The sequence below is a fragment of the Triticum urartu genome, chromosome 5, assembly GCF_003073215.2.
Source record: "Triticum urartu cultivar G1812 chromosome 5, Tu2.1, whole genome shotgun sequence".
Taxonomy (NCBI): Eukaryota; Viridiplantae; Streptophyta; class Magnoliopsida; order Poales; family Poaceae; genus Triticum; species Triticum urartu.
Window position 1 is genome coordinate 255,080,394 of NC_053026.1, and position 11,670 is coordinate 255,092,063.

Sequence of the window (11,670 nt, forward strand, 5' to 3'; positions counted from 1 at the left end):
TAGGCAGCATCATATTCTCATGAACATTAGAATCGTTACCAAGAAACGAAAGTACCTGGTAATTTAATTGGCGTGCGCGAGCTCTAGTAATTGGTCCAGTATATGTAACAGTAGGGGCTGTGGGTGTAACAATGGTATTGATGTCCTCATAGGTCAAGTTACTACCGAACCTCATAGGTATCCTTACACAAATGTAACCAAACAAGATCTCCAGGTGCAAACACAACATGTTTTCTACCCTTATCTCCAGCAAGTTTATATTTAGCATTCATACGCTCAATGTTTTCCTTAGTTAACTCATGCATTTTTAAAATCAATCCAACACGTTCTTTAGCATCAAAATTAACCTTCTCCGAAGATGGAAGAGGCAACAAATCAATAGGTGCACGAGGTAGGAAACCATACACAATTTCAAAAGGGCACATCTTAGTAGTAGAATGCAATGAATGATTATAAGCAAATTCAATACGAGGCAAGCATTTTTCCCACATTTTCTTATTTTTCTTCAAAACAACCCTAAGCATAGTAGACAATGTTCTATTGACTACTTCAGTTTGTCCATCAGTTTATGGGTGACAAGTATTACTAAAAAGCAGTTTAGACCCCAATTTAGCCCATAAACATCTCCAAAAGTGGCTAAGAAATTTAGTATCATGATTTGAAACAATAGTATTTGGCAGACCGTGCAACCGAATAATTTCACGAAAGAACAAATCAGCAACATTAACAACATCATCACTTTTATGACATGATATAAAGTGTGCCATTTTTGAGAATCTATCCACGAAAATAAATATGCTATCCCTCCCCTTCTTTTTTCGAGGTAAACCTAAAACAAAGTCCATAGATATATCCTCCCAAGGAACACTACGTACAGGCAAATGCATATATAAACATGAGGATTGAGTCGTGACTTAGCTTTTTGACATGTAGTCCAGCGAGCAACAAAATGCTCAACATCCCGCCTCATCTTTTGACAAAAGAACTGTGTAGCAACTATATCCTCCGTCTTCTTGATGGCAAAGTGTCCCATTAATCCTACTCCACGCGCCTCCTACAACAACAAAAGATGGACGGAGCTAGCTGGAATGCATAGCTTGTTAGCACAAAACACAAATCCATCTTTGAGAACGAACTTGTTCCAAGTTCTCCCTTCCTTACAATTCTGCAATACATCTTTAAATTCAGCATCATGCATATATTGATCTTTTATGGTCTCCAAACCAAATATTTTAAAGTCAATTTGTGAAAGCATAGTATAACGACAAAGCATCATCAATAACATTTTCTTTACCCTTCTTGTGTTTAATGACATAAGGGAAAGTCTCAATGAATTCAACCCATTTAGCATGTCTACGGTTTACTTTTGCTTCACTTTTAATGTGTTTCAAAGATGATCTCTCACTAAATTTCAAGGTATAACTGTTCTCCCCGAGTATGCACCGTTGCTACAGTGCGTCGTGCCAAGACACCACGTGATGATCAGATGTGATAAGCTCTACATTCACATACAACAGGTGCAAGCCAGTTTTGCACACGCAGAATACTCGGGTTAAACTTGACGAGCCTAGCATATGAAGATATGGCATCGGAACACTGAGACCGAATGGTCGAGCGTGAATCATATAGTACATATGATCAACATAGTGATGTTCACCATTGAAAACTACTCCATCTCACGTGATGATCGAACATGGTTTAGTTGATATGGATCACGTGATCACTTAGATGATTATAGGGATGTCTGTCTAAGTGGGAGTTCTTAAGTAATATGATTAATTGAACTTTAATTTATCATGAACTTAGTACCTGATAGTATTTTGCATGTCTATGTTGTTGTAGATAGATGGCCCGTGCCATTGTTATGTTGAATTTTAATGCGTTTCTTGAGAAAGCAAAGTTGAAAGATGATGGTAGCAATTACACAGACTGGGTCCGTAACTTGAGGATTATCCTCATTGCTGCACAGAAGAATTACGTCCTAGAAGCACCGCTAGGTGCCAAACCCGCTGCAGGAGCAACATCAGATGTTATGAACGTCTGGCAGAGCAAAGCTGATGACTACTCGATAGTTCAACGTGCCATGCTTTATGACTTAGAACCGGGACTTCAATGACGTTTTGAACGTCATGGAGCATATGAGATGTTCCACGAGTTGAAGTTAGTATTTCAAGCAAATGTCCGGATTGAGAGATATGAAGTCTCCAATAAGTTCTATAGCTACAAGATGAGGAGAAGTTCCTGCAGTGAACATATTACGCAGAAATGTCTGGTACCCACAATCCACTGACTCAACTTGAGTTAATCTTCCTAATCGTAGTGTCATTGACAGAGTTCTTCAATCACTACCACCAAGATACAAGAGCTTCGTGATGAACTATAATATGCAAGGGATGAATAAGACAATTCCCGAGCTCTTCGCAATGCTAAAGGCTGCAGAGGTAGAAATCAGGAAGGAGCATCAAGTATTGATGGTCAACAAGACCACCAGTTTCAAGAAAAAGGGTAAAGGGAAGAAAGGGAACTTCAAGAAGAACGACAAGCAAGTTGCTGCTCAGGTGAAGAAGCCCAAGTCTGGTCCTAAGCCTGAGACTGAGTGCTTCTACTTCAAAGGGACTAGTCACTGGAAGCGGAACTGCCCCAAGTATTTGGCGGATAAGAAGGATGCACTACTAGGGAAAAGGCTACTAGTAGCATGGGTAAATTAGCTACTAGTAGCGAGGGTACCCACGCTACTAGTATCGCGCTACAGCTAAAAGTTAGTAGTAGCGCGGGTAGCACCCACGCTACTGCTATTATAGACCCGCGCTACTACTAACATAATAGTAGTAGCGTTTCTTGAGTACCAACGCTACTAGTATACTAAATACTAGTAGCGCGCAATTTTTTCCCACGCTACTACTAACTTATTAGAAATTAAAAAAAAATCAACCTATCACACAGTTGCCGTATCTACTATCACACAGTTCCTCATTGTAGCCATAACTCATGCATAATTCCTATCCTTTATATGTGTAAGAGTATAAATTGTACACAGTTCCTCATTGTAGCCATAACTCATGCTTAATTCCTATCCTTTATAGGCGTAAGAGTATAAACTATGCGTGGAAGCTACCTACGTAAGTGGTGCTTGCCATGCAAATTCAGAATTTTACCACTACTTCTAGATGCTAGAGAATGTGACACGTTAGTTATTATGGTCCGATCAAAATATTGGATCACTCGTCAATGTGCGGCGCCTGCCCGGACTGATCTCGTGACCTGCAGCTGCGACGAAACACACTGGGCAGCCTCGACGAGCCACACCTGATGGACAACAGCCGCCGTTGTGACGCCGTCACGTCCCTCACCCTGGCCCTCAGCTCCAGCAGGCATCGGTCGATGTTGTCCTCGTGCCTCGCCACCAACGGACGGAGGAAGCCTTCGTACACGTGCCCCGCACCCTGAAACCCGAACACCATTAAGATTTAGATTCATAATTGGCCACATACCGAATCAAGTGTATCTAAATGTTGATAATCTCTCGGGCTCGGGGTGTCTGGTCGACTGCTTACCCATGTGTTGTGGTTCCAGAGGTAGAGGACGAGCATCAACTTCACCTCTCCATACATCGGCAGCCACGACACCATCCGGTCCATGAACCTCTCGACGACCGTCAGCATCGCCACCAGAACCCTACAACATTACCAACAGAGGTTCAAAAACTTCAGTTTCTATAGAAGAACGACACAGAAAAACAACGCGGTACATGTCGGTGCCAATGTGCTACAAATTTTTCCCGAGATTCTTATTTAAGCCGTAATGCACAACTGAACTACACACTAAAGCAGCACATAGCTACTTCCATGACAAAAGATAACACAAAAGATTAGAAGCAATTTTTTTGTGTTGGAAGCCCTAAAAAGAAACAACACATACGAACCACATAAGGAGTTAGAGGCATAATTCTTCCGATAGTTTTCTATCTATCCATTTTTCTAAGTAGTCACTTCAATACCTTGATATCTTCCACATTTTCAAAGATAACAAAGTCCATGAATCTACTATTTGAAGAGCATAGTGACTATACAAACTTGCAAATTGAGCTGGCCAAAAACTAAACAGAGAGTGCATCTTCTCTAAACAGAGAGTAGTACTTGTTGAAGACAAACTGGACTGAAGTGATAAAAACAAGGACACAGTGTCATACATATACTCTACCGATGCACACAAAAGCTTACCCTCAAATAGCCAACCATGTAATAAGAATACTAAAGCATTATGGGGGGAGGGATGCTGCTGCCAGACAGTGTCATACAGTCTACAAAATGACTACCAGTGGACTCTTTTAATCTGAAAGTGTTTCTTGTATAAGAAACGGGCAAGATAAATCAAGTCATGATTGAATATTGATTGAGGACTACCAATCCATATACATGAATGTATTGTTTCCGTTACTCAACAGAACATGTAGGTAGCAACCTGATATGATGCTTGATTTGGACGAAAAAACCACAAACCCTTTTTCCTCTAGAATAAAAGTACCTCCCAAGTGTTCAAAACCACCACAAATTCATTTTGTTGCATATATCAACCGAAATGGATCCTAGTGTGATTAATGATAATTACAAACTCAGCCTATTCACAGTTGATTATTAGCTAAATATAAGAGAACATTGCATGTTCCATCACAGTAATTGCTACAAAAAACTGAAAAACAAATGTTTCTACTATGTGGCATATCTGAACTTAAATATGCTATCCCCATGTACCTTTTTTTTGCAGGGATCCTCTGGTAGCATTGCAAAAGGGAGAATACATTATGGCCCTGAATATACATATACGAATAGTAATCTGCCAAGTAAGAAAAGTATCATGTTATATAACATATACAATCAAGTGATATAACTGGACGGATCTCCATACCCATGGAGAAGACCGAACTTTGGTGATGCTGTTAGTGGCGTGCGTTGTCCTGGTCCTGGTCATGGAGACGGACGGGGGTTAGAGAGGGAGGGAGAGATGGGGGAAGATGAGGGATTTGTACCCATGGATGCGCCTCCTCCTGCTTGCAGATCCATGGCGATCTCGCTCCGTGGGCTAGGGTTTCGGGTCCATGGCTCTGCCGCTGCCGCCGCGTGGTTGTGGAGGAGGAAGGCTCCGCGCATCTGGGCGCCGGCTGAGCAGCTCGAGCCGAGGACGAATCTGGCCGGAGGGGAGGAAGGGTCTCCATGGATGGACGACGAGGGCATCCCACGGAGATGGCCTCAACCAACCGAAGCTTGTCGGCTCGATCTGCAGCCTTTGGAGCGAAGGAGAGGTTGGGGGCGGCGTAATTAGGGGAGAGAGAGAGGAGGTGGGCGACGGCGAGGAGATCTGGGGGAGGATATCGACTGTGGGGTGGGGGAGGAGATCGACCGAGGGGTACTGGGGGTCGCGCGAGAGAGTTTTTTTCCAGGGATTTGTGCGAGAGAGTTTGGTGGGGGTGGGGGTCGATCCGCGTGCGGTGGTGGACACGCTTAGTAGTAGCGTGGGTATCTCAAATCGCTACAGCTATTCGCTTAGTAGTAGCGCAGGTTTTGTCATCCGCGTTATTAGTATATCCTGTCCGTGGAAGATATTTACTAATAGCGTTTTCTTCCCCAGACGCTACTAGTAAATATTTACTAGTAGCGAGGGTCAGTATGGCGCGCTACTTGTAATTAGCAGTAGTGTGGGTAAATACAGCACGCTTCTAGTAAGCGTCTGTGTATAAGGTTTTCCCTAGTAGTGATGGAAAGGTGAACAAAGGTATATATGTGATATACATGTTATTGATGTGTACCATACTAGAGCTCGCGTAGCACCTGTGTATTTGATACTGGTTCTGTTGCTAATATTTGCAACTCGAAACAGGGACTACGGATTAAGCGAAGATTGGCTAAGGACAAGGTGACGATGCACGTGGGAAATGGTTCCAAAGTCAATGTGATCGCGGTCGGCACGCTACCTCTACATCTACCTCTGGGAATTAGACCTAAATAATTGTTATTTGGTGCCAGCGTTAAGCATGAACATTATATCTGGATCTTGTTTGATGCGAGACGGTTATTCATTTAAATCAGAGAATAATGGTTGTTCTATTTACATGAGTAATATCTTTTATGGTCATGCACCCTTAAAGAGTGGTCTATTCTTATTAAATCTCGATAGTAGTGACACACATATTCATAGTGTTGAAACCAAAAGATGCAGAGTTGATAATGATAGTGCAACTTATTTGTGGCACTGCCGTTTGGGTCATATCGGTATAAAGCGCATGAAGAAACTCCATACTGATGGGCTTTTGGAACCAATTGATTATGAATCACTTGGTACTTGCAAACCGCGCCTTATGGGTAAGATGACAAAAACACCGTTCTCCGGTACTATGGAGAGAGCAACAGATTTATTAGAAATCATACATACAGATGTATGTGGTCTGATGAATGTTGAGGCTCGTGGCGGATATCGTTATTTTCTCACCTTCACAGATGACTTAAGCCGATATGGGTATATCTACTTAATGAAACATAAGTCTGAAACATTTGAAAAGTTCAAAGAATTTCAGAGTGAAGTTGAAAATCATCGTAACAAGAAAATAAAATTCCCATGATCTGATCGTGGAGGAGAATATTTGAGTTACGAGTTTGGTGTACATTTAAAATAATGTGGAATAGTTTCGCAACTCACGCCACCTAGAACACCACAGCGTAATGGTGTGTCCGAACGTCATAATCGTAGTTTACTAGATATGGTGCGATCTATGATGTCTCTTACTGATTTACCGCTGTCGTTTTGGGGATATGCTCTAGAGACGGCCGCATTCACATTAAATAGGGCACCATCAAAATCCGTTGAGACGACGCCATATGAACTGTGGTTTGGCAAGAAACCAAAGTTGTTGTTTCTGAAAGTTTGGGGCTGCGATGCTTATGTGAAAAAACTTCAACCTGATAAGCTCGAACCCAAATCGGAGAAATGTGTCTTCATAGGATATCCGAAGGAAACTATTGGATACACCTTCTATCACAGATCTGAAGGCAAGACTTTTGTTGCTAAATTCGGAAACTTTCTAGAGAAGGAGTTTCTCTCGAAAGAAGTGAGTGGGAGGAAAGTAGAACTTGACGAGGTAACTGTACCTGCTCCCTTATTGGAAAGTAGTTCATCACTGAAATCAGTTCCAGTGATTCCTAAACCAGTAAGTGAGGAAGCTAATGATGATGATCATGAAACTTCAGAACAAGATACTACTGAACCTCGTAGATCAACCAAAGTAAGATCCGCGCCAGAGTGGTACGGTAATCCTGTTCTGGAAGTCATGCTACTAGATCATGATGAACCTACGAACTATGAAGAAGCGATGGTGAGCCCAGATTCCACAAAATGGCTTGAAGCCATGAAATCTGAGATGGGATCCATGTATGAGAACAAAGTATGGACTTTGGTTGACTTGCCCAATGATCGGCAAGCAATTGAGAATAAATGGATCTTCAAGAAGAAGACTGATGCTGACGGTAATATTACTGTCTAGAAAGCTCGACTTATCGCAAAAGGTTTTCGGCAAGTTCAAGGGATTGACTACGATGAGACCTTCTCACCTGTAGCGATGCTTAAGTCTGTCCGAATCATGTTAGCAATTGCCGCGTTTATGATTATGAAATTTGGCAAATGGATGTCAAAATTGCATTCCTGAATGGATTTCTGCAAGAAGAGTTGTATATGATGCAGCCGGAAGGTTTTGTCGATCCAAAGGGAGCTAACAAAGTGTGCAAGCTCCAGCGATCCATTTATGGACTGGTGCAAGCATCTCGGAGTTGGAATAAACGCTTTGATAATGTGATCAAACCATTTGGTTTTGTACAGACTTTTGGAGAAGCCTGTATTTACAAGAAAGTGAGTGGGAGCTCTGTAGCATTTCTGATATTATATGTAGATGACATATTGCTAACCGGAAATGATATAGAATTTCTGGATAGCATAAAAGGATACTTGAATAAGAGTTTTTCAATGAAAGACCTCGGTGAAGCTGCTTACATATTGGGCATTAAGATCTATAGAGATAGATCAAGACGCTTAATTGGACTTTCACAAAGCACATACCTTGACAAAGTTTTGAAGAAGTTCAAAATGGATCAAGCAAAGAAAGGATTCTTGCCTGTGTTACAAGGTGTGAAATTGAGTAAGACTCAATCCCCGACCAATGCAGAAGATAGAGAGAAAATGAAAGATGTTCCCTATGCTTCAGCCATAGGCTCTATCATGTATGCAATGCTGTGTACCAGACCTGATGTGTGTCTTGCTATAAGTCTAGCAGGGAGGTACCAAAGTAATCCATGAGTGGATCACTGGACAGCGGTCAAGAACATCCTGAAATACCTGAAAAGGACTAAGGATATGTTTCTCATATATGGAGGTGACAAAGAGCTCATCGTAAATGGTTACGTTGATGCAAGCTTTGACACTGATCCGGACGATTCTAAATCGCAAACCGGATATGTGTTTACATTAAACGGTGGAGCTGTCAGTTGGTGCAGTTCTAAACAAAGCGTTGTGGCAGGATCTACATGTGAAGCGGAGTACATAGCTGCTTCGGAAGCAGCAAACGAAGGAGTCTGGATGAAGGAGTTCATATCCGATCTAGGTGTCATACCTAGTGCATCAGGTCCAATGAAAATCTTTTGTGACAATACTGGTGCAATTGCCTTGGCAAAGGAATCCGGATTTCACAAGAGAACCAAGCACATCAAGAGACGCTTCAATTCCATCCGGGATCTAGTCCAGGTGGGAGACATAGAGATTTGCAAGATACATACGGATCTGAATATAGCAGACCCGTTGACTAAGCCTCTTCCACGAGCAAAACATGATCAACACCAAAGCTCCATGGGTGTTAGAATCATTACTGTGTAATCTAGATTATTGACTCTAGTGCAAGTGGGAGACTGAAGGAAATATGCCCTAGAGGCAATAATAATGTTATTATTTTATTTCCTTATATCATGATAAATGTTTATTATTCATGCTAGAATTGTATTAACCGGAAACTTAGTACATGTGTGAATACATAGACAAACATAGTGTCACTACTTTGCCTCTACTTGACTAGCTCGTTGAATCAATGATGGTTATGTTTCCTAACCGTAGACATGAGTTGTCATTTGATTAACGGGATCACATCATTAGAGAATGATGTGATTGACTTGACCCATTCCGTTAGTTTAGCACGATGATCGTTTAGTTTGTTGCTATTGCTTTCATCGTGACTTATACATGTTCCTATGACTATGAGATTATGCAACTCCGGAGTACCGGAGGAACACTTTGTGTGCTACCAAACGTCACAACATAACTGGGTGATTATAAAGGTGCTCTACAGGTGTCTCCGATGGTACTTGTTGAGTTGGCATAGATCGAGATTAGGATTTGTCACTCCGATTGTCGGAGAGGTATCTCTGGGCCCTCTCGGTAATACACATCACTATAAGCCTTGCAAGCATTGTGACTAATGAGTTAGTTGAAGGATGATGTATTACGGAATGAGTAAAGAGACTTGCCCGTAACGAGATTGAACTAGGTATGAGGATACCGACGATCGAATCTCGGGCAAGTAACATACCGATGACAAAAGGAACAACATATGTTGCTATGCGGTTTGACCAATAAAGATCTTCGTAGAATATGTAGGAACCAATATGAGCATCTAGATTCCGCTATTGGTTATTGACCGGAGACGAGTGTCGGTCATGTCTACATTGTTATCGAACCCATAGGGTCCGCACGCTTAAAGTTCGGTGACGATCGGTATTATGAGTTTATGTGTTTTGATGTACCGAAGGTAGTTCAGAGTCCCGGATGTGATCACGGACATGACGAGGAGTCTCGAAATGGTCAAGACGTAAAGATTGATATATTGGACGGCTATATTCAGACACCGGAATTGTTCCGGATGGTTTCAGAGAAAATCGGAGTGCCGGAGGGGTTACCGGAACCCCCCGGGGAGTATTGGGCCTTAGTGGGCCCGAGGGGAGAGAGAGGGCTGCAGCCCAGGAGGTGGCGCACCCCCTCCCATGAGGAGCCGGATTTGGACTAGGGGAGGGGGCGCGACCCCTCTTCCCCTCTCCCTCTCCCTCTCCCTCTATTTCCTTCCCCCTTCCCCCTTCCTAGTAGGAGTAGGAAAGGATGAATCCTACTCCTACTAGGAGGAGGATTCCTCCTCTCCTTGGGGCACACCAAGGCCGGGCAGCCTCCCCCTTGCTCCTTTATATACGGGGGCGGGGGCGGGGGGGGGGGGACCCGAAGACACACGAGTTGATTGTTCCAAGCCGTGTGCGGTGCCCCCTCCACCATAATCCACCTCGATCATATCGTAGCGGTGCTTAGGTGAAGCCCGGCGTCAGTAGCAATATCATCACCATCATCACGCCGTTGTGCTGACGGAACTCTCTCGTGAAGCTTTGCTGGATCGGAGTTCGTGGGACGTCATCGAGTTGAACATGTGCTGAACTCGGAGGTGCCGTGCGTTTGGTACTTAGATCGGTCGGATCGTGAAGACGTACGACTACATCAACCGCGTTCTCATAACGCTTCCGCTTATGGTCTACGAGGGTACGTGGACGATACTCTCCCCTCTTGTTGCTATGCACCACCATGATCTTGCATGTGCGTAGGAAATTTTTGAAATTACTACGCTCCCCAACACTGATGTCATGGTGGGCTCGGTGATTACCTCTGTCCTGCCGTCCTGGCGGTCTTGGTCTTGTAGCACAGGAATGGAAACCTTTGGCTGGTTCCTCGGGACTCTCCGCCTGCACTTGCCTCTTTATCACCAAAGAGGAAACCTGCTGTACTGCGCCCGCTAGCGCTAGCCTAGCCTTGGTCGTCAGGCTTGCGTCACCTTAACCTCATGAGGTGGGTGCCTGCATAGGAATCTCCGTTCCTTAGGAGCCAGCCTAGGGAGGCCACTCCTTCTAGAGGTCGTGGCGTCGTCTGCCTCGCGATGCTTGGACCCTCGCGAGGGTCTTGTGTTGTTAATGCTGAAGGTGGGCCGTACCAGGCCACCGACGGATCCACGCCATGGGCCGCAGGCACGCAAGTATGGGTACCCTGGATCCCGGAACACTGACAATTACGAGGTCTCAAGAAAAGAACATTTGATAACCTGCAGAAGTGTGTGTCCGCATTCTAGGAACAGGGGTACCTAGACTTGCCTACCTGCGGCCCACCTCATGGCTCCATCGACGGCCTGGTACAGCCCATCTTCCACATCAACGACCCAAGACCCTCAATAGGCAGACGACACCAAGACCTCCACGAGGAGTGGTCTCCTCAAGCTGGCTCCCGAGGAGCAGAGATTTCTATGCAGGCTTCACCTCGTGAGGTTTTGATGACTGATACATCCATTTTGCATCATGCTTTTATATCGATTTTTATTGCATTATGGGCGGTTATTACACATTATGTCACAATACTTATGCCTATTCTCTCTTATTTTACAAGGTTTACATAAAGAGGGAGAATGCCGACAGCTGGGATTCTGGGCTGGAAAAAGAGCAAATATTAGAGAGCTATTCTGCACAGCTCCAAAAGTCCTGAAACTTCACGGAAGTTATTTCCAGAATATATAAAAAATACTGAGTGCAAGAAGTTCCAGAGGGGGGGGCACACCCTGGC

The 11,670-nt window shown here is 43.7% G+C and overlaps 1 pseudogene; it reads right to left on the bottom strand.

Annotated features, from left to right (window-relative positions):
- Positions 1-3,225: 3,225 nt before the first annotated feature.
- LOC125506975 lies at positions 3,226-5,231 on the bottom strand (annotated as a pseudogene).
- Positions 5,232-11,670: the final 6,439 nt, after the last annotated feature.